The following is a 22,844-nucleotide window of genomic DNA, read 5'->3' on the forward strand; positions in this document are numbered from 1 at the left end:
AGCTTAAGTCTTTCTACTCTCTGGGAAGCCTGACTTTCTTAATCTTGCCTTGGCAAACCCACATTATAATTTGAAAAATGTGTTGTTGCCCTGGCAAACCCACATTATAATTTGAAAAATGTGTTGTCTTCAAACTCACCTGACTCCATCCCCAAAGCATACTATGTCCTTCTTTCTGCCAGGTGCTTGACTTAAAACTCCAGAGTCCCTGGATATTTGTCACTTTCTTCTCCTCCCACTCTATCAAATTAACCAAGGGAAAAAAAGATTCATGCAGATACATAGGAAGTTCTTAAAATATTTAATCAAAGCTATAAACTTAGCCATGTGATGCCCCCAAACTCAAAATTAAAATCAAATTAAAAGTTAAGTAGCTGAGTAGGTATCTTGATGTGCTGTGTTTTTATTCTGAATGATAATTTGCTAGAGGATTTGTTTATTATCTCGGAAAATACAAAGTTAACATCCTATATGAGTTTTCTGCTCTCACACTCAAATTCAGTCATTGATGTTGGAATTGCACATTGGTTGATTGACATTGGCTAGCTCTTTCTCATCAATTGTCAGCTCTTCCTGTTAATTATAAGGTCTCCTGCTCACCTTGAGAACTTGAACAAATACATAATCGCACATCAGAAAGGCTATTTTCTATAACTTCTCAGTAGTTGATACCTCTTTGTTGAATGGGAGTGCCATCAAAATGCTGTCTGTGATTCTTTGGTCAAAGGAGGTTGTTTCATGCAAGACACAAAAGAAGACCAATGTGTTTATTTACCCAGCCTTCACTATGTGCCTGGTGCCATTTTTGGCACTGGAATATGGTGCTGAACCAAATAGACAGTTCTCACTGTCATGGCCCTTGCAACCTTGTGAAGGAGATTGATTATAAACAAGTAAGTCAATGCCTGTATAATGTCACAAAGTGATGGGTGCCATGATGGTTTTAAATGTTATGTGTCAACTTGGCTAGGTGACAAATGCCCAGTAGTTTTGTTGCAGGTCTCAGGCAAGTCCCTGGGATGGGCCGCCAATCTTGGGTTCTCGGCTTCACACAGGAAAGAATTCAAGAGTGAGCCATAGTAAAGTGAAAAGTGTATTCAGTGAGGTACACACTCCATAGACTGAGTGTGGGCCATCTTGGAAGGCGAGAGGCCCTAAAATATGGCGTGGTTAGTTGTTATGGTCTGGGTAATTTCATAGGCTAATGAGTGGGAGGATTACTCCAACTATTTTGGGGAAGGGGTGGGGATTTCCAGGAATCAGACCACCGCCCACTTTTTGACCTTTTATGGTTACCCTCAGAAATGTCATGGTGCCTGTGGGTATGTTGTTTAGCATACTAATATATATAATCAGCGTATAATGAAGCTCAAGATCTAGTGAAAGTTGAATCTTCCACCATCTTGGACCTACCTGGTTCTAACCAGTTTTTTTTTTTTTTAACATCCTTGTTGGAGTATAGTTGCTTTACAATGGTGTTAGTTCTAACGAGTTTCTGTCATGTCCCATGGCTATGTCATTCTTCTAAAGGTCGTGCCCTGCCCACTTCCTGTCTCAGTTTGGTCAAACACTAGAAATTGCTATGAAGGTATTTTGTAGATATGATTAACATTTACAATCAGATGATTTTAAGTAAAGGAGATTAACTTTGATAATAGGGCCTCATTCAATGGATTGAAGGCTTTAAGAGCAAAAACTGAGGTTACCCTGGAGAAAAAGGAATTCTGCCTTAAGACTGCAGCAGAAGTCCTGCCTGAATTTCCAGCTTGCCAACCTATAATACAGATTTCAAACTTGCCAACCCCCACAATCGCAAGAGCCAATTCCTTCTAATAAATCTACTTATTTATATGCAGATGAATCCTACTGGCTCTGTTTTTCTGGAGAACCCTTACTGATGTAAGTGCAATGAGGGACGTGAAGTGGGTGACATGAAAAAATGATGTGGGAATGGGAGGGGAGTACAGTTTGGAGGGGTTGTCAAGGAAGGGGTCCTTGGGGAAAGTCGCATTTCAACAGAAGCCTGAGTCAAAGGAGGGAGTGAGCCAGGCAGGGATACAGAGATAGGACTTTCCAAGCTAAAGGAACACCAAGGGCAGTGGGCAATGGTGGAGCTCATCACAGCATGTTTGAAGAAGAACTGGTTAGAACACAGTGAAACTGGTTAGATCACAATGAATGGGGACTAGAGTGTTAGTAAGTTTAGGGAAATGAGCAAAAGAAAATCATGTAGGATCCCGTAGATCATAAGTGTGATAAAGAACCATTGGAGAGTTTTGAGCTGGGAAGCCATGGAATCTGACATAGGTTATGAAATAATTACCACTCCAGCTGCTGTGGTAATCCACCCAGTTATCCATGGGAGATCAGTGAGTTGGTATATTGCCTGTCAATTTCTGTCAATAGTCTGTCTAATAGCTTGTTTGTTTAAACATGGCTTCTCTCCTTGTTTAGCTATTCAAATATTGAAACAAGTAGTTTAGAAACAATGATAACTTATAACTACAAGTACTTTTTCCCAAGATCAATGTTTTAGGGTTTTTCACATATCCTTTCAATATGATAAAAGCTCTTGATAAGTGTAATGATTAAACAAATAGTTATTAGGTAAAAAGAGAAGAGGCAATATCTATTAATTGGTTAATCGTAGATATAGGTAAAATATATACCTACTTCCAAGCAGGTGTGTCTGAAATCTCCATAAAGAGATACTGGACCCGGATTCTAGGGGGATGTGATGATAATTAATTCAAAAGGAGATATACAGGAGACCTTCAAGATGGCAGAGCAGTAAGACACAGAAAGCACCTTCCTCTCCACAAATACATCAAAAGTACATCTACATGTGGAACAATGCTCACAGAACACCTACTGAATGCTGGCAGAAGACCTCAGACTTCCCAAAAGACGCCAGAGGGTGACCTACATGCAGAGACAGGGCCAAATCCAAAGCCTAACCCCAGGAACTGTGTGAACAAAGAAGAGAAAAGGAAATTTCTCCATTAAAAAACTGTTAAAACTCCACTGCAGAACATACAATTTTGTTGTGAGTGCACTGAAGCAAAGGTTAACTGTAAAATAAAAGAAGGAATGAATATGCATTTGTAGCTAGGATGTCATGGCTGCTTCATACACACTGGTGACAAAGAGTAAATGTGTCAAATCCTATATAAGTTCAGAAGGTTCATGGTTTTAAAGCAAGGAAATTTTCCTCCCTTTTAAAAGTAAGATTTGAGGAGACCTTCAAGATGGCAGAGGAGTAAGACATGGAGATCACCTTCCTCCCCACAAATACATCAGAAATACATCTACATGTGGAACAACTCCTACAGAACACCTACTGAATGCTGGCAGAAGACCTCAGACTTCCCAAAAGGGCAAAAGAAAAAAGAAAAAAACAGAGAAAAAAGAATAGGGATGGGACCTGCCCCTCTGGGAGGGAGCTGTGAAGGAGGAAAAGTTTCCACACGCTAGGGAGCCCCCTCACTGGTGGAGACGGGGGATGGCAGGGGGGGAAGCTTTGGAGCCACAGAGGAGAGCACAACAACAGGAGTGCAGAGGGCAAAGCAGAGAGATTCCCGCACAGAGGATCGGTGCCGACCAGCACTCACCAACCCGAGAGGCTTGTCTGCTCACCTGCTAGGGTGGGCGGGGCTGGGAGCTTAGGCTCAGGCTTCGGAGGTTGGATCCCAGGGACAGGACTGGGGTTGGCGGCGTGAACACAGCCTGAAGGGGGCTAGTGCGCCACAGCTAGCCAGGAGGGAGTCCAGGAAAATTCTGGACCTGCCAAAGAGGCAGGAGACCATAGTTTCGGGTGTGCGAGGAAAGGGGATTCCGAGCACTGCCTAAACGAGCTCCAGAGACGGGCGCGAGCCGTGGCTATCAGCGCAGACCCCAGAGACAGGCGTGAGATGCTAAGGCTGCTGCTGCTGCCACCAAGAAGCCTGTGTGCGAGCACAGGTCACTATCCACACCTCCCCTCCCGGGAGCCTGTGCAGCCCACCACTGCCAGGGTCCCGTGACTCAGGGACAAGTTCCCCGGGAGAGCACACAGCGCCCCTCAGGCTGGTGCAACGTCACGCCAGGCTCTGCCACTGCAGGCTCGCTCCGCATTCTGTAAGCCACCCTCCCCGCGGCCTGAGTGAGCCAGAGTCCCCGAATCAGCTGCTCCTTTAACCTCGTACTGTCTGAGTGAAGGACAGACGTCCTCAGGCGACCTACACGCAGAAGTGGGGCCGAATCCAAAGCTTAACCCCAGGAGCTGTGCGAACAAAAAGAGAAAGGGAAATCTCTCCCAGCAGCCTCAGGAGCAGCAGATTAAATCTCCACAATAAACTTGATGTACCCTGCGTATGTGGAATAACTGAATAGACAATGAATCATCCCAAAATTGAGGCAGTGGACTTTGGGAGCAACTCTAGACTTGGGGTTTGCTTTCTGCATCTAATTTGTTTCTGGTTTTATGTTTATGTTAGTTTATTACTTAGAACTTATTATCAATGGTAGATTTGTTTATAGATTTGGTTGCTCTCTTCCTTTTTTATACATATATATATATATTTTTTTTTTTTCTGTGACTGTGTATGTGTATGCTCCTTTGTGTGATTTTGTCAGTATAGGTTTGATTTTACCATTTGTCCTAGGGTTCTGACTGTCTGTTTGTTTTTTGTTTTCTTTTAGTATAGTTTTTAACACTTGTTACCATTGGTGGATTTGTTTATTGGTTTGGTTGCTCTCTTCTTTCTTTTTGTATTACTTTTTTTATTATTTTTATTTTAATATTTAAAAAAATTTTATCTTAATAACTTTATTTTATTTATTTATTTATTTTTCTTTCTCTCTTCTTTTTTTCTCCCTTTTCTACTGAGCTGTGTGGCTGAAAGGATCTTGGTGTTTCTACTGGGTGTCAGGCCTGAGCCTCTGAGGTGGGAGAGCCAAGTTCAGAACATTGGTCAACCAGAGACCTCCCAGACCCATGTAATATCAATTGGCGAGAGCTCTCCAGAGATCTCTGTCTCAACACTAAGACCCAGCTCCACTCAATGACCAGCAAGTTCCAGTGCTGGACACCGAATGACAAACAACTATCAACACAGGAACACAAGCCCACCCATTAGCAGAGAGGCTGTCTAAAATGATAATAAGTTCACAGACACCCCAAAAGACACCACCGGAATCGGTCCTGCCCACCAAAAAGACAAAATCTAGCCTAATTCACCAGAACACAGGCACCAGCCCCCTCCACCAGGAATCTTACAAAACCCACTGAAACAACCATACCCACTGGGTGTAGACACCAAAAAAAAAAACAGGAACTATGAACCTGCAGTCTGTGAAAAGGAGACCCCAAACACAGTAAGATAAGCAAAATGAGAAGACAGAGAAATACACAGCAGATGAAGGAGGAAGGTAAAACCCCACCAGACCAAACAAATGAAGAGGAAATAGGCAGTCTACCTGTAAAAGAATTCAGAATAATGATAGTAAAGATGATCCAAAAACTTGGAAATAGAATGGAGAAAATACAAGAAATGTTTAACAAGAACTTAGAAGAACTAAAGAGCAAACAAACAATGATGAACAACACAATAAGTGAAATTAAAAATCCTCTAGAAGAAATCAATAGCAGAATAACTGAGGCAGAAGAACAGATAAGTGACCTGGAAGATAAAATTTTGGAAATAACTACCACAGAGCAAAATAAAGAAAAAAGAAATAAAAGAATTGAGGACAGTCTTAGAGACCTCTGGGACAACATTAATTGCACCAACATTCAAATTATAGGGGTCTCAGAAGAAGAAGAGAGAAAGAAAGGGACTGAGAAAATATTTGAAGAGATTATAGTTGAAAACTTCCCTAATATGGGAAAGGAAACAGTTAAGTCCAGGAAGTGCAGAGTCCCATGCAGGATAAATCTGAGGAGAAACACACTGAGACACATAGTAATCAAACTATCAAAAATTAAATACAAAGAAAAAATATTAAAAGCAGCAAGGGAAAAGAAACAAATAACATACAAGGGAATCCCCATGAGTTTAATAGCTGAAATTTCAGCAGAAACTGTTCAAGCCAGAAGAGTATGGCAGAACATATTTAAAGTGATGAAAGAGAAAAGCCTATAACCAAGATTACTCTACCCAGCAAGTATCTCAGTCAGATTCGACAGAGAAATTAAAACCTTTACAGATAAGCATAAGCTAAGAGAATTCACTACCACCAAACCAGCTTTACAACAAATGCTAGAGGAACTTCTCTAAGCAGGAAACACAAGAGAAGGAAAAGACCTACAAAAATAAACCCAAATCAATTAAGAAAATGGTAATAGGAACCTACATACTGATAACTACCTTAAATGTAAGTGGATTAAATGCTCCAACCAAAAGACATAGACTGGCTGAATGGATACAAAAAACCAGACCCGTATATATGTTGTCTACAAGAGACCCACTTCAGACCTAGGGACACATACAGACTGAAAGTGAGGGGATGGAGAAAGATACTCCATGCAAATGGAAATCAAAAGAAATCTGAAGTAACAATTGTCATATCAGAAAAAATAGACTTTAAAATAAAGACGATTACAAGAGACAAAGAAGGACACTACATAATGACCAAGAGATTAATCTAAGAAGAAGATATAACAACTGGAAATATTTATGCACCCAAAATAGGTGCACCTCAATACATAGGCAAATGCTAACAACCATAAAAGGGGAAATCGACAGTAACACAATAATAGCAGAGGACTTTAACACTCCACTTTCACCAATGGACAGAACATCCAAAATGAAAATCAATAAGGAAACACAAGCTTTAAATGACACATTAAACAAGATGGACTTAATTGATATTTATAGGACATTCCATGCAAAAATAACAGAATACACTTTCTTCTCAAGTGCTCATGGATCATATCTTAGGTCACAAATCAAGCCTTGGTAAATTTAAGAAAATTTAAATTGTATCAAGTATCTTTTCCAACCACAACGCTATGAGACTAGATATCAATTACAGGAAAATATCTGCAAAAAATGCAAATACGTGGAGGCTAACAATACACTACTAAATAGCTAAGAAATCACTGAAGAAATCAAAGAGGAAATAAAAAAATACATAGAAACAAATGACAATGAAAACACGACAACCCAAAACCTATGGGATGCAGAAAAAGCCGTTCTAAGAGGCGAGCTTACAGCAATTCAATCCTACCTCAAGAAACAAGAAAAATATCCAATAAAAAACCTAACCTTACACCTAAAGCAATTAGAGAAAGAAGAACACAAATAAACCTAAAGTTAGCAGAAGGAAAGAAATCATAAAAATCAGATCAGAAATAAATGAAAAAGAAATGAAGGAAACAATAGCAAAGTCAATAAAAGTGAAAGCTGGTTCTTTGAGAAGATAAACAAAATTGATAAACCATTAGCCAGACTCATCAAGAAAAAAAAGGAAGAGACTCAAATCAACAGAATTAGAAATAAAAAGGGAGAAGTAACAACTGACACTGCAGAATACAAAGGATCATGAGAGAGTACTACAAGCAACTATATGCCAATAAAATGGACAACCTGGAAGAAACTGGACAAATTCTTAGAAAAGCACAACCTTCTGAGACTGAAAGAGGAAGAAATAGAAAATATAAACACACCAATCACAAGCACGGAATTGAATCGGTGATTAAAAATCTTCCAACAAACAAAAGCCCAGGACCAGATGGCTTCACAGGAGAATTCTATCAAACATATAGAGAAGAGGTAACACCTATCCTTCTCAAAGTGTTCTAAAATATAGCAGAGGGGGGAATACTCCCAAACTCATTCTACGAGGCCACCATCACCCTGATACCAAAACCAGACAAAGATGCCACAAAAAAAGAAAACTATAGACCAATATCACTGATGAATATAGATGCAAAAATTCTCAACAAAATACTAGCAAACAGAACCCAGCAGCACATTAAAAGGATCATACACCATGATCAAGTGGGGTTTATCCCAGGAATGAAAGGATTCTTCAAGATATGCAAATCAATTAGTGTGATAAACCAGGTTAACAAATTGAAGGAGAAAAACCATACGATTATCTCATTAGATGCAGAAAAAGCTCTTGACAAAATTCAACACCAATTTGTGATAAAAACTGTCCAGAAAGTAGGCATAGAGGGAACTTACCTCAACACAATAAAGGCCATTTATGACAAACCCACAGCCAATATCCTTCTCAATGGTGAAAAACTGAAAAATTTTCCACTAAGATCAGGAACAAGACAAGGTTGCCCACTTTCACAACTATTCTTCAACATAGTTTTGGAAGTTTTAGCCACAGCAATCACAGAAGTAAAAGAAATAAAAATAATCCAAATTGGAAAAGAAGAGGTAAAACTGTCACTGTTTGCAGATGACGTGATACTATACATAGAGAATCCTAAAGATGCTACCAGAAAACTACTAGAGCTAAACAATGAATTTGGTAAAGTAGCAGGATACAAAATTAATGCACAGAAATCTCTTGCATTCCTACACACTAATGATGAAAAATCTGAAAGAGAAATTAAGGAAACATTCCCATTTACCACTGCAACAAAAAGAATAAAATACCTAGGAACAAACCTATCTAAGGAGACAAAAGACCTGTTTGCAGAAAACTATAAGACACTGATGAAAGAAATTAATGATGATACAAACAGATGGAGAGATATACCACGTTCTTGGATTGGAAGAATCAACATTGTGAAAATACTACCCAAAGCAGATTCTACAGATCTACAGATTCAATGCAATCCCTATCAAACTACCAATGGAATTTTTCAAAGAACTAGAACAAAAAATCTCACAATTTGTATGGAAACACAAAAGACCCCACATAGCAAAAGCCATCTTGAGAAAGAAAAATGAAGCTGGAGGAATCAGGCTCCCTGACTTCAGACTATACTACAAAGCTACAGTAATCAAGAGAGTATGGTACTGGCACTAAAACAGAATTATAGATCAATGGAACAGGATAGAAATCCCAGAGATCAACCCACACACATATGATCACATTATTTTTGATAAAGGAGGCAAGAATGTACAATAGAGAAAGGACAGCTGTTTCATTAAGTGGTGCTAGGAAAACTGGACAGCTACATGTAAAAGAATGAAATTAGAACATCCTCTAACACCATACACAAAAATAAACTCAAAACGGATTAAAGACCTAAATGTAAGGCCAGACACTATAAAACTCTTAGGGAAAACATAGGCAGAACACTCTATGACATAAATCACAGCAAGATCTTTTTTGACCCACCTCCTAGAGAAATGGAAATAAAAACAAAAATAAACAAATGGGGACCTAATGAAACTTAAAAGCTTTTGCACAGCAAAGGAAACCATAAACAAGATGAAAAGACAACCCTCAGAATGGGAGATAATATTTGCAAATGAAACAACTGACAAAGGATTAATCTCCAAAATATACCAGCAGCTCATGCAGCTCAATATCAAAAAAACAAACAACCCAATCCAAAATTGGGTAGAATACCTAAATAGACATTTCTCCAAAGAAGATATACAGATTGCCAACAATCACATGAAAGCATGCTCAACATCACTAATCATTAGAGAACTCAAATCAAAACTACAGTGACGTATCACCTCACACTGGTCAGGATGGCCATCATCAAAAAATCTACAAACATTCAATGCTGGAGAAGGTGTGGAGAAATGGGAACCCTCTTGCACTGTTGGTGGGAATGTAAATTGATACAGCCACTGCAGAAAACAGCATGGAGGTTCCTTAAAAAACTAAAAATAGAACTACCATATGACCCAGGATTTGCACTACTGGGCATACACCCTGAGAAAACCATAATGCAAAAAGAGTCATGTACCACAATGTTCAGTGCAGCTCTATTTACAATAGCCAGGACATGGAAGCAACCTAATTGTCCACCGACATTTGAATGGATAAAGAAGATGTGGCACATATATACAATGGAATACTCAGCCATAAAAATAAACGAAACTGAGTTATTTGCAGTGAGGTGGATGGACAGAGAGACTGTCATACAGAGTGAAGGAAGTCAGAAAGAGAAAAACAAATACCTTATGCTAACACATATATATGGAATCTAAAAAAAAAAGAAAAATGTTCTGAAGAACCTAGGGGCAGGACAGGAATAAATACACAGACGTAGAGAATAGACTTAAGGACACGGGGAGGGGTAACGGTAAGCTGGAACAAAGTGAGAGAGTGGAATGGACATATACATGCTACCAAATGTAAAACAGATAGCTAGTAGGAAGCAGCTGCATTGCACAGGGAGATCAGCTTGGTGCTTTGTGCCCACCTAGAGGGGTGGGATACGGACGGTGGGAGGGAGATGCAAGAGGGAGGGGATATGGGGATACATGTATACTGATTCGCTTTGTTATACAGCCGAAGCTAACACAATATTGTTAAGCAATTATACTCCAATAAAGATATTAAAAAAGAAAAAAAAGGAGATATACTACAAAAGTGCTCTCCACATGTTGCTTTCAGCCATAAGCTGGAACCTTCAGTTGGGCAATAACTTCCTTTACAAATAGTGATCCCAAGAAAATTCCTAGTAAAACAAACTGCTTACCTAATTGAAAGAGCTTCAGGATCAAGAAGTTGTTTTAATCTAAATAATCACCATAAGTGGTCCTTTATGTTCTTAGGAAGCCGGCCCTATGTTAAGCCTTTCTGTTTCTATATCAAGCCTACTCTGGACAAAGAACCATAATCTGAGCCTGTCACATGAAATCCAGCCAACTCCACCACACTTTGCAGGCGTCCAGATCCACTCTCACGGCCGACGCCTTTGGAGCCACAGAATGATAGTCAGCCTGGCTGTTATGGGGGTCCAACATATGGCAGACCTGAAAATAAATGCTATGAAAAAGGCCACAGGGCCGTAACAGAGTTGTTATTCAAGCCGAGCTGAGAACTGAAAAACGATGGTACATCCACTATCCAGAGAGGAACAGAAATTTTAGAGCCTGTTTGGGGAGAAGACGACTCATGGCTAGTTCCAATTTCCGTTTTAGCAACAGGCACACAGAAGTTGACAAAAGCAGAATGTATATGCAAATGTCTTGTAAAAAATAAATCCAAACTATGAGTGAGCCTGGTTTCCAATCAGCAAAGGGTGAAGATAAAATGATTTGCAATGCTTTTCTGTTGTGTCCTATCTGTCCTATGAAGAATTGAGAGTTTATACTCAGAAATCTGAGTTCCCAATGAGGGATAGATCTTGCCTCAGCTGCTCTGACAAAGAGAGAGGAAGAAATGGTGTATGCCCCAAACTTTAGGGCTCAGATCCTGCAAAAAAAAAAAAAAAATCATCACTATATATCTATTCTATTCTTTATTTACAAGTGTTCATTTTGAAAGGAACGTGTGAGTTGAAGGATTTTTTTAAGATTGCTCTGTCGAATGATGCAAATGTTTGTAGCCAAAACATTTAGGGGACTCTTCCTAATAGCTTTTTGAATTCAGTGTCATTTGCCCTTGGGGTGTAGATGGGTTTTTCTGATGCTCCTATTTGTAATTCGGGATCCAGTTTTCAAAATAAGCTTCAGTCACATTTGTCATCACGGCACATGTTGCTAAATGTCTAATTGACCCCAAAGTTTTGAAAAGTTAATTTTCTGACCATCACGCCAGTGTCACGCTTAATTCTGCCACTTTGACATTGTGTTCACTCCTTCAGCTAGCAGCGTTAAGGAGAGTGAAAATGTGTCAACAGGCAGTGTTGTGGGTGAAGGCATTAAATTTTTATGGATGTGTTTATGTATTATACATGGACAAGTCAGCAAGTCTGTATTAGAATAATCCGCAGAAGCAATAAATTAATGCTGTATTATTAACATTTGTTTACATGTTCAACAACGGCTCTGCATTTGTGGCCAAAATCCCCTCATAACCAGCTACCAAACACCACTATGCCCTGGTGTCCAAGAGTCACCTGGCTGGAGCTGTGAGGTGCCCTTTTTGGCTCTGAAAATCTCAATTTGCATAAAGCTTCTCAGCCTTCTAAATTATCTTTGTTTCTGTGTGGAATTGTAAAGGTTGAGTGGTGAGGGCTTAAAGAATCCTCTTAAATAATTAACTGGAGTAAACAAAGTAACATCTTGAAGAGTGAGGTTTTTATCCCCCTCCCTATGGGGGAAAAATAGCAAATTCCTTAAGATAATACATTAGATAGAAAGGGGCAGGCATTTTCTTTTCTTTTTTCTTTTTTTGGCTTAAACAACAGAAATTTATTTTCTCATAGTTCTAGAGGCTAGAAGTCCAAGATCAAGGTGTCAGTAGGGTTGGTTCCTTCTGAGGTCCCTCTCTTTGGCTGGTAAATGGCCTCTTCTTCCTGTGGTTTTACATGGTCTTTCCTCTGTTTGTGTCTATGCCCTAATCTCTTCTACTAAGGACACCTCTTTTTAACTTAATTACTTCTTTAAAGACACTTTGTCCAAATACAGTCACATTCTGATACACTGGGTGTTAGGACTTCAGCATGTGAATTGCGGGGTGGGGGGGGGACACAATTCAGCCCACATGATGCTGTAACATGTTGAATAATTTGTTCACATCTTGGCTCCCTCACTAGGCTAGGTTGTGACGTCCGGAGGGGCAGAAATGCTAGTTCTTTTTCCCATCTCCATCGTTCAGTGGAGCAGCACAGCTTAGCTGACTGGATGACTGAGAAGCACAGTGGAGCTCAGGAAGGAGGTGTGGTCCGTGTGCCAAGCCCTTTGGTCTCCAGAGACTCCAGAAGGATCTCACAATCAACAGTGCTGGGGAGAATGGTGAGAGGGCGAGGAGAGTTCTACCTCTAGCTGCAGTAGCTTGTGTTGGTTTGCTTTATTCTTTTAGTTTAAATTGAGGTAAAATTGGCATCTCACATTATATTAGTTTCAGATGTACAACATAATAATTCGATATTTGTATACACTACAAAGTGGTCACCACAGTAAGTCTATGACCATCCATCACCATATCATTGACCCTCATTCACACATTTTTGCTTATCCCCCCAACCCCCTTCTCCTCTGGTAACCATCAATCTGTTTTACATATCTGTGATTTTTGTTTTGTTTCATTTGTTCATTTGTTATGTTTTTAAGATTCCACATATAAGTGAAATCATATGGTATTTGTCTTTCTCCATCTGATATATTGCACTTAACATAATACCCTCAAGGTCCATCCATGTTGTTGCAAATGACAAGACTTCTTTTATACGGCTGAGTAATATTTCATTGTATACCAAAATATACAACATCTTTATCCATTCAACCATTGATTGACACTTAGGTTGTTTCCATATCTTGGCTACTGTAAATAATTCTGCAATGAGCATAGGGGTGCTTATATATTTTTGAATTACGGTTTTCATTTTCTTCAGATAAATACCCAGAAGTAGAATAGTTGAATCATATGGTGGTTCTATTTTTAAATTTTTGAGGAACCTCCATACTGTTTTCTGTAGTGGCTGCATGACTTTACATTCCCACCAACAGTTTGTGATGATTGCCCTTTTCCACATCTTCTCCAGTACTTGTCTTTTTGATAATATTCATTCTGACAGGTGTAAGGTGATATTGTGGTTTTGATTTGCATTTCCCTGATAATTAGTGATGTTGAACATCTTTTCATGTACCTGTTGGCCATCTGTATGTTTTCTTTGGAAAAATATCTATCTAGATCCTCTGCCCATTTTTTAATCTGATTGTTTTGTTTTTCTTGCTTTTGAGTTGTTTAAATTCTTTATATATTTTTGATATTAATCCCTTACCAGATATATGATTTACAAATATTTTCTCCCATTCAGTGAGTTGACTTTTCATTTTGTTGATGGTTTCCTTTGCTGTGCAGAAGCTTTTAAGTCTGAGGTAGTCTCACTTGGTTATTTTTGCTTTTGTTGCCCTTCTCTTTGGATTCCAGTCTAAAAATTCAAAGCCAAAGACCAACATCAAGAAGATTACTGCCAATGTTTTTTTCTAGGGGTTTTATGACTTCAGGTCTCACATTCAAGTCTTTAATTCATTTTTAGTTAATTTTTGTGTATTATGTAAGATAGCAGTCTAGTTTCATTAGTTTGCATGTGACTGTCCAGGTTTCCCAACACCATATATTGAAGAGACTGTCCTTTTCCCATTGCATATTTTTGGTTCTTTGTGGCAAATTAATTGACCATATATGTATGAGTTTATTTCTGGGCTCTCTATTCTGTTCCATTGATCTGTGTGTCTGTTTTTATGCTCATACCATAGTGTTTTGATTACTATAACTTTGTAGTATAGTTTGAAATCAAGGTGTGTGATACCTCTAGGCTTGTTCTTCTTTTTCAAGGTTGTTTTGGCTATTTGTGGTCTTTTGTGGTTCCATTCAAATTTTAGAATTATTTTTCTGGTTCTGTGAAAAATGCTATTGGAATTTTGATAGGGATTTCACTGAATCTGTCAATATCTTTGGGTAGTATGGACATTTTACCAATATTAATTCTTCCAATCCATGAACAGAAAATATCTTTTCATTTATTTTTGTCCTCTTGAATTTCTTTCATTGAGATCTTAGAGATTTCAGTGTACAGGTCTTTCACTTCTTTGTTTAAAATTAAATTTATTTCTAGGTATTTTGTTCCTTTTGATGCAACTGTAAATGGAATTGCTTTCTTAATTTTTCCTTCTGAAAGTTTGTTACTACTGTATAGAAACACAAAAGATTTCTGTATATTGATTTTGTATCCTGCAACTTTACTGAATTCATTTATTAGTTCTAACTTTTTTTTTTTTTTTGGTGGAGTCTTTAGGGTTTTCTATATATAGTATCATGTCATCTGCAAATAGTAGCAGTTTTACTTCTTCTTTTCCAATTTGGATGTTTTCTGTTTCTTGCCTAATTGCTCTGCCTAGGGCTTCCAATACTATGTTGGATAAAAGTAGTGAGAGTGGGCATCCTTGTCTTATTCCTGATCTTAGAAAAAAATCTTTCAGCTTGTCCACTGAGTATGATGTTAGCTGTGGGTTTGTTACATATGGCCTCTATTATGTTGAGGTGTGTTCCCTCTATGCCCACTTTGCTGAGTCATTTTTAATCATAATTAGATGTTGAATTTTGTCAGATATTTTTTCTGCATTTATTAAGATCATCATAGATTTTTATTCTTCATTTTGTTAATGTGGGTATCACATTGATTGATTTGTGGACCTTGCATTCCTGGAATAAATCCCACTTTATCAATGTGTATGATCCTTTTAAGGTATTGTTGAATTCGGCTAGCTAATATTTTCTTGAGGATTTTTGCATCAATGTTCATCAGGATATTGGCCTGTAATTTTCTTTTTTCTTGTGTTATCCATGTCTGGTTTTGGTATCAGGGTAATGCTTTCCTCATAAAATGAGTTTGGAAGTGTTCCCTCCTCTTCAATTTTTTGAAATAGGTTGAGAAGGATAGGTATTAACTCTTCTTTTAATATTCTTTGACTCTTTGGTAGAGTTCACAAGTGAAGCTGTCTGACACTGGGCTTTTGTTGGGAGGTTTATTATTACTGATTCAATCTCCTTACTAGTAATCAGTGTATTCAGATACACTGATTCACTCTTGGAGATTGTACATTCCTAAGAATTTATCCATTTTTCTAAGTCATCCAATTTGTTGGCATATAATGATTCATAGTAGTCTCATAATCTTCTGTATTTCTGTGGTATCAGTTGTAACTTCTCTTTCATTTCTGCTTTTGTTTATTTGAGCTCTCTCTCTTTTTTTCTTGGTGAGTCTATCTAGCCTCTCTAAAGGCTTATCAATTTTGTTTATTTTTTCAAAGAATCAGTTCTTAGTTTATTGATCTTTTTTTCATTTTTTTCTTTCTCCTTTCTTTCTTTCTCCTTTCTTTCTTTCTTTCTTTCTTTCTTTCTTTCTTTCTTTCTTTCTTTCTTTCTTTCTTTCTTTCTTTCTTTCTTTCTTTCTTTCTTTCTTTCTTTCTCTCTTTCTTTCTTTCCTTTTTTTTGTCTCTATTTCATTTATTTCCACTCTGATCTTTATTATTTCCTTCCTTCTACTAACTTTAGGCTTTGTTTGTTTTTGTTTCTCTAGTTCCTTTAGGTGTAAATTTAGATCATCTGTTGGAGAGTTTTCTTGTTTCTTGAGGTGGACCTGAATTGCTACCCCTCTTAGAACTGGTTTTACTGTATCTCATAGATTTTGGAATGTTGTATTTCCATTTTCATTTGTCTCCAGGTATTTTCTGATTTCCCTTCTGATTTCTTCACTGGCCCATTGATTTTTCAATAGCATATTGTTTAATCTTCACATATTTGTGACTTTTCTCGTTTTCTTCTTGTAATTGAGTTGTCCGTGTGTGACAGTACTGGAGCTTTAGACGAGTGTATAAGATCTTTTTGGGGGGATACCCATGAGCTGTGGCAAGGCCAAGGGAGTGCACAAGGATGGTGTCTCCTGCCTATGTTCCCTGAGAGCACCTCCATAACCTCTAGGCATGTGGCAAAACTGAAGCCTGTCCCTCAGGTTGAAGGCTCAGGACAAGAAAATGGGCCTTTCTCACAGGCAGACTGAAGGTGTATTTCAATCTGCTATTTGTGCAGTGCCCTAGGCTTGCTAGCTTGCCCAGAACTGTCTTTCTGATTGTTACAGTCCCATGGGTCAAGAAAGCAAGTATTTGTGGCCACCAGGGCCACCCCTGTGGGCTGTGCTGACCTGCTGGCAAGGCTGCAGGAGTGCTGAGGACAGGACACACTTTAGAGAGGCATGGGATGAGCACTAGTGGCAGGGCACACCTGTGGCCTTAGCAAGGCTGGAAAAGAGTGCTGGGGGTGGTAGCTATCACTATGCAGAAGCACACTGAGGGTGGGGCATGCCCATGGCTTTAGCATGGAAGAGGGTTAGGAGCAGAGCAAGCCTGCAGCTCTAGTGAGGCTGTGTCCATGCCTCTGCCTGCACAAGCAAGGTATAGGAAGAATGCAAAAATGGCACTCACCAGGGGCCTCCATCCCCAGGAGAGTCCTAACTCATCCCTGTCCCCCCAGCAGATGCTTTAAAATTAGCAAATAAACCTTCACATGTAGTCCAGGCAGTTCTCTAACTGTTGCCTTTATGCTGGGTGTCAGGATGAGTGAGATTACTCGTGAGTCCCTCAGAAGGAGTATCTGAGATCCCCACAGCCCTTGGGTTCCCTGGACGTAAGCCCCATTGGTTTCTAAAGCCAGATATTTTGGGGGTCTGTCTCTCCATTGCAGGTCCCAAAGGTTGGAATGCCCGATGTGAGACCCAAACCCCATGCTCCTCATGGAGTAGCATCAGACCCATGAAGTCCTTCCCTCCTGTGTGTCACTGTGCCAGGAGTGGGGTTTTTGGCGAGATCACATCTCTGCCTCTCCTGCCCATCTTGATGTGGCCCTTTTATTCCAGAGGGGCAGTTGTGGAGGAGCTGTTCAGCTAGTTGTTGGTTCTTTCTTAGCAGTAATTGTGCCATATGTAGATGTCGATTTGGTGTGTCCGTGGGAGGGAGTTCAGGATCTTGGACTGCCTCTGGTCCAAGAGGCATTCTTAAAGGATAGCATAGGGAAAGAGGGTTGAAGAAGCAGTACAGATTTTTACTTAACTGCTTCTCATGCTAGAAATGATTTCTTGTGATCTTCTTTATCAACCTGGCAACAGCAGTAATGAAGTGCAGATTAAAAAAAAAATACATGGCAAGCTTGCTGGTAGAAGATGCTAAAGATATAACATTAATGACATAAGGGCATGGGAGCACGTGTGTGTGTGTGTGTCCTTGTATACATAGGAGAAAATGCGGTAATCCTTCTCGAAAGTGTTTAATGAGAGAACAAAAAATCTAAGACATAAGGGGTTTTCTCTGGTATTGAGCAGTTCTGCCTACCAGCTGATGAAGAAACTACATGCGATTTTTATGAGAGATGAAATTTAACCATAACAAGTGAAAATGGAACATTTTCTGATGGCATTAATAATTGAGTGAAATTACTTCTGGGGAGCCAAATTTTATTTTCTGAGGGATGAAGGGGAAATGTGGATTTCCAGAGCAGAGCAGGTTCACTGTTGCAGTCAGAAGTACAGCTGAATGAGGCAGCCCCAAATGAAACCTCGAATTTCCTTCATTCCTTTGTAGTGTGCCTTTAACACACTCAGGGACTGTGACTGTGACTTTACGAGACAACCTAGCATGAATTTGAGTGTACAAGATGCACAGCATATCCAGATTCACCGTGGCATCAGTAGCTCCCAGTCATGGCTAAAGTCTTTTGCATAAAGGCTTCAAACTAACTGTTTACCAGTTACCTCCCCTGTTATTTGGCTGCCCTTATTTCCTGTTTGTCAAACCGTAGCTAAATAAAATGAGACACCAATTTCTACATGGATCTCCTTTACCTCTTCATTTCTCCATGAAAACATATCTTCTTACTCCAAACAATGCACTCCTTAAAGTTCTGCGGAAAATTCCTCTCTTCTATAAACTCAGTCTAGGTTCTTTGTGTTTATTGTAGCATCCCTTCAGGATTCATTCATTCACAAAAACATTGAGGAGCAATTTCTATAGACAAAGCAAAACATAGGATCAGGGGCCACAGAGATGGACAAGTTGCCTTCTCTACTCTCGAGGAGCATACAGCCCAATAGGACAGATGGGCAATACTCTGTGGTAAGTGCAGTGAACAGAGGAGTGCCCCCTGGGGGTGGGGTGCCAGTGGAAAGCTAACATGGATGTTTCCTGGAAGATATCATGTCTGGGATGAGTCTCAGAAGATCAGTAGAAGTTTACCAGGCTGGGCATCCAAGGCATGGAGGTCAGTGCCAAGCCTGGAAACAGGGCAATAAGCACTTCATCTTATATCTTCTGTAGCTATGTGTTCATAAGAGTCTGTCTTCTCCCCTGCTTCAGACTGACTCCCCCTGCAGACCACAAGCAGACCGTGGGACATCCAAGTTAAATGAGAAAATGTACCTACCACAAAGTGCTAGGAGATGGCTTCTAGACTTCTTATTATCAGTATTTAATCCTGGCTTACTGTATATTTCCCTTAAGTATCATTAAAGTGCTCTTTAAATGAATATTCAAATCTTGCTCCTTGCTACTTTACTCCTGTTGCCCCTCTGATAGCAGAGGCGACTGACGCTAGAACGAGGACTCTACAAAGAAGTGAGAGGATCAAGGAATAAAACCAGGGTCCCCAATCTTCCTGTTAGGAGCCCTCTGTCCGAGTGCTCACAGTAACTTCCGGTGTGGAGGAGGGTGCAGGGGGCGGGAGAAAAGCGCAGCAGCTGCTTCTTCACTTCCTCCAGAATAGGGCATCTCTATAATCAGGAGGAGGGGGAAGCTGGAGGTGGCTTTGGTAACTGGTTTGGAATTCAGTAGGGCTTTGCAATCTCCTGAGAGATCGTGCTCTACTGATTTAAGCACTCTGAACAAAATCTCTTAACTTCTTTTCTAAGCATTATCACAAGTAAAGATAGGATTTGTTTTCTGGTTAAAATGTGATTCAAGGGACACATGATACGATGTTTTAAGTAATATGCTCTCGAAGTCTTGATTTCCTTTTAAGCAACTGGATCATCAGCAAAATTGTAACATTAACATGGGTGGTAAAATGTGTGTATATCATTTTTCATATAAATCTCTGCCTCTCGATCAGTTTCCACATCGCCTGCACATTTATATCAGATCTCAGAAGCCCACTGAAAATTAGCAAGAGAAGAAGTGTGAAAAGACAGAAATAGTACGCAATCCTTGCAGAATATTTTATTTAGTAGAGTAGGAAAGCTGAGGAGAAGAAAGAATAGTACTACTTTTTTTATTCTGTGTAGCCCCATTACTTTTTCAAATTATTTCCCACCTTTCATTTAGTTGTGACCTAGCAGCTGTTTTTGACAGATGGAAAAACAGAGACAGGTAGCAGCCAATCAAGTGACACCCAAGCCAGGCTCCCTAGAGCTGCCGCATCTCAGGCGCAGTCCTTGCTGTTTGCTGCCAAATCATCCCGCTTTCTTCACAATGAACACACAAGTCTCTGTTGGCATCTCAGAATAGCCAGCACGTTCCTCACACTGGCTTTGGGAACAACGTCAGGAGCCCGGAAAAGCTCCAGGAAGAAGTCCTGAATTCCAGTGCCTGCCGGGATGTGGAGGGTGGGGAAGGGTGAGGATAAGATGCAGAGGTGGGAACCCAGGAGGGTGTGCCTGCTGAAAGACGGCGTCAGCTGGAGCCAGCTTGCAGGACCACCAGGGCCCATTGCACACGTCTCTGTCCAAATCTGCAGTCAACATCCTCACCTGGGTAGCTTGAAATCGACAATTTACACCCCGGAAACTAGCGAACACTACTCCATAGCAGTACTTTCACCCCTCCCCCACCCCAGAGGGGGTTATTAAACGTTGACTGACACACTCCCGCCTAAGAACATCAAATTTGATTTTTTAAAATTGATATATAGTTGATTTATAATGTGTTAGTTTCAGGTGTACAGCAAAGTGATTCCGTTTTATATATATATATATATATATATATTCAGATTCTTTTCCATTACAGAATATTACAAAATACTGAGTAGAGTTCCCTGTGCTATACAGCAGCACCTTGTTGGTTATCTATTTTATATATAGTAGTGTGTATATGTCAATCCCAAAGTCCTAATTTATCCCTTCCCCCACTGCTTTCCCCTTTGGTAACCATAAATTTGTTTTCTATGTTTGTGAGTCTATTTCTGTTTTGTAGATAAGTTCATTTGTATCTTTTTTTAGATTCCACATATAAGTGACATCATTTGATGTTTGTTTTTTTCTGTCTGACTTACTTCATTTAGTATGATAATCTCTAGGTCCATCCATGTTGCTGCAAATGGCATTATTTCATTCTTTTTATGGCTGAGTAATATTCCATTGCATATATGTACCACATCTTCTTTAGCCATTCATCTGTTGGTGGACATTTAGGTTGCTCCCATGTCTTGCCTATTGTAAATAGTGCTATGAGCATTGGGATGCATGTAATCTTTTTGAAGTAGACTCTTCATCTTTTCCAGATATATGCCCAGAAGTAGAATTGCTGGATCATATGGTAACTCTATTTTTAGTTTTTAAGGAACCCCCATACTGTTCTCCATAGTGGCTGCACCAATTTACATTTCCACAAACAGTGTAGGAGTGTTCCCTTTTCTCCACACCAAATTCAGTCTTTATTAATGGAGGATGAGCCAAACAAAACTCCTTTGCTCCTGTATCCAGCCCTGAGTTTGAGACCCCTGCTCTAGGGACTAGGCTGTGCTTGGCACGGTGCCAGATTTGGTTAGTTCTTCCTACTTTCTTTTTTCTCTCTTCCTTCTCTCCCCTCCCCTCCCCTCACTCTCTGACTTCTGAGGAGGTGATCAGTGAGGTGGCTGTACAAAACTATTACAAAGGAAACAAGGTAGAGGAGATACTACAACTTGCTAACAGGTGTGTGAATAACTCCAGGCATGGAGTTGCCTTCTCTCCGTGGAAACTCCTCGGCCCACCTCTCTTGTTAACACCTGTGAAATTGTTCAATAAAACAATCCCACAAGCCCTGTTCTGTCTCTCGAATGTGTAGTCTGCTACATTTCTTGTCAACGAGGCAGCATATAATTCCTTTAGAAGACCATGTGAAATGTTCGTGAGTAACAAATTAAGATTTAGTTCAAACATTCTTGATGGGGCCTTGGTGTGCTAACCAGGTTTATGGATCTGTTTCATGGGAATACACTTTACAAACTTGCATTTGTGAATTGTTTATTCAGTGAGTTTAGGCATCCATAATATTTTTGTCACTGTTGTAGACGTGAATGGAAGGGAAGAAAACCATTGCTGGCAAGAGCTATTTCAGATTTTTCCAAGTTTAAGTACTGCATTAAGAAATTGGAACAATATGTCCAGCACTAGACACTATGTTTGATAAAGTAAAATAATCATGGGCTTCCCTGGTGGCGCAATGGTTGAGAGTCCGCCTGCCCATGCAGAGGATACGGGTTCGTGTCCCGGTCTGGGAAGATCCCACATGCCGCGGAGCGGCTAGGCCCGTGAGCCATGGCCGCTGAGCCTGCGCGTCCAGAGCCTGTGCTCCACAACGGGAGAGGCCACAACAGTGAGAGGCCCGCATACCGTAAAAAAAAAAAAAAATAATAATAATCATAAGTATCACAGTTTCTTTCCTTTTAATGAAAGGATTTTCAGCCAACATTGGAAAAGCCTGATAAATAAAACCTGTCAAAAAACAGGTTCTTAAACTGGGGTTCACAGATTCCCAAGAGGGTCATGGGTAGAATGCAGAGTGGCTGTGAATGTAACATGAAAATAATTACAACATTATCTTCACTCACTTCCAGCTGAAATTGAGCATATCCTTCAAGTATGAAGATAGGCAACAACCTGTATTACTATAAGCAGTACCTGTCTCTTCATCACCAAAAGAAATCACAGATATTTTCCTATCAAATTACAGTTGTTGCAGATATCTGAAAACATTGTTTATACTCATCACTTCTTCAAAATTATAATAATTATTTGATCTGCTAGATTTTGTGTTTTAAAAGCACATATATTATGACATCACACATTTGATTTTTATATATTTTGATAACTATAATTCCATATAATTGGTTTCCTTTGTAATCTCTATGTATCTTATTTTATGCATTTAAAAATATTAACCTGAGAAGGGATCCACAGTCCTTACCAGCTTGCCAAAGGGACAGGAAACACGGGACCAAAAAAAACTTAAGAACTCCTGTCCTAATATCAGCCTCATATTTCATTTTTTGTTCATTCAACAACCAAGAACATTAAAGTA

This window comes from Pseudorca crassidens, chromosome 5, assembly GCF_039906515.1.
Source record: "Pseudorca crassidens isolate mPseCra1 chromosome 5, mPseCra1.hap1, whole genome shotgun sequence".
Classification (NCBI taxonomy): Eukaryota; Metazoa; Chordata; class Mammalia; order Artiodactyla; family Delphinidae; genus Pseudorca; species Pseudorca crassidens.